Here is a 1,984-nt window from a genome sequence, read left to right as displayed (position 1 = left end):
CAGAGAAGCCAGAAAACCCCGAGGGTGGGGGGCAGAGGCTCCTAGGGACTCGGGCGTCCCGGGTTGGTTTTTCTTAAAAAGAGAGGAGAGAGAGAGAGAGAGAGAGACAGAGACAGAGACAGAGACTCCAAACATTCGCCAGGATATGTACGCAGCTGGCCGCTTTCAAGGGGGGGGGTTCCCCCCTTTTTTTCTTCCAAAGCGCACGTCCATTTTTGCTTCTCTTTCTCGGGTTAGAGCAGGTTTCAGGAGCTCTGGGGCAATGCATTGGCCCCTGCGATACTGCAAGGTATAATTTTGAAGGGTCGAAAGGTGAGTGCAGGGACAAGATGGCTAGGCAGCTAGAACGGAAAGTTTATGTGCAGAAAGCAAAGATATTTCGGGGCTCAGACTGCTGCATTTAGAACTTTGTCATTCGCCCGCCCCCCTACCCCCATATCCTAGCTGCAGCGTTTGTACCGGGCACCGCAGACCTGGCTGTGGAGCAAATTGAGAACGATAGGGAACCCCGAAGTACATATTTTAATAGGCTTATCATTGAGGAGGTTGAATTCAGCCAAATATACGTGGATATACTATTCTATGAATATTTGCCTGTTCCTTCCCACATAGGTATCTGTATTTTATATAAAGGAAAGGGTTAAGAAGTGTTTGCAATATGCCATATGGGGGGTTTGTTATTTTTGTTTGGGGGTAATTATGACAGATTTATTTAGTCCTCATTTTATGTTAAGGAATGTTGAGTCGTAGTTACACTGTTTGGGGGCTTTTAAAAGTTCACATTTTCCAACCAGAATGAGGAAGATGTGATGGAAGGCAGCACTAGAAAACCCACTTCTTCAATGCAGGTTGGAGCACTAATTAACCTGACCTAAAAGTGAAAGTGAAGTAGATTATTAATAGAATGGACAAGAGAAAAAATAGAAACTCTTCAAAGGGTTTTCTGGAGACTGAGGGAATTGTTGCCTCCTACCATTTCAGACCGTAGCATTCTTTACAGACAAACCCTTGCAGTATTTGGGTAGGAGGGTGCTTTAGGGAATGGGGCAACAGAAAATGTATATTTTTCTTCATGAGAAATGTGGAAGAAACAGGGTTTGTAGTTATCTATTAAAAATGGATTCTCTGCAGTGGGTTTTTATGCATTTAACATGATTTTGTGTATTTTTTTGCATGAACATTACAGGGATTTTAGACTATGTGCAAGATGTTGGCGTTTTCCTTTAATTCTAAGCAATGACTTGATATTTGTGGTTCTTTTGAATCTTTGACATTAGTGCAAAGAGACTCAACAAATTAAAAATGCTAATTGCAGCAAATCCCTTAAATGTTGGAAATAAGTGAATGTGGCATTTTGCAATCAAGTCTGCAAAATTTTAGAGAGCAGGAAACAGTGGTTATTTTTGATATAGGGATTTTCATTGGAGCAGGTTTGGGGTTCTGTTTTCCTGGAGGGATATAACCTTACTTTGGAGGGGTTAAAAAAAATACCGTTTGTGCTTGCGGGATACGCTTGGAACACATTAACCTCGGCCGGAAAATGACCAATTTGTTGGCTGTGGGATTGAAATTGAGCATATTTGTTCCCGAATGTCTGCCCTTTCCCGAACCAGAGCCTCAATCTTTAATTCATGGCTGGGAGCCGTCCCAAATCATTGACATTTGGCAACAAAAGTGGGGGTTGGGAAGGGACGGGGAGATGGAGAGGGTGGTGAACACAAATGAAGACACGCGGGAGGAAGTTTGAAATGAATGAGAGGTCGAACGAATGAATGAACGGATGGAAAAGGCACAGGACGCGGACACCGGAGAGGACAGGGAGGGAGCCCGGGTCGCCCGCCCGAGCCTCGCTGAAGCCGGGTTCAGGGAGGACAGCGAGGGTCGCGCGGGCTGTGACCTGCTCAGACGCATGAGCCTCAAAACGTGTCCCGCGCGCCAGCCCCGGCCCTCCCACAGCGAACTAGAGATGAAGCAGTTACAGTTG

The 1,984-nt window shown here is 45.3% G+C and overlaps 1 protein-coding gene across 1 annotated transcript in view; it reads left to right on the top strand.

The window, feature by feature from the left end:
* NRN1 (neuritin 1) overlaps nt 1-1,984 on the top strand; it is a 13,036-nt gene that overhangs the window by 828 nt on the left and 10,224 nt on the right. The gene's annotated exons all lie outside the window — the stretch shown is intronic.

This window comes from Crocuta crocuta, unplaced genomic scaffold (assembly GCF_008692635.1).
Source record: "Crocuta crocuta isolate KB4526 unplaced genomic scaffold, BGI_CrCroc_1.0 scaffold24, whole genome shotgun sequence".
NCBI lineage: Eukaryota > Metazoa > Chordata > Mammalia > Carnivora > Hyaenidae > Crocuta > Crocuta crocuta.
The sequence above is the reverse complement of the archived record's forward strand: the minus strand, read 5'-3'. Positions and strand labels throughout refer to the sequence as shown.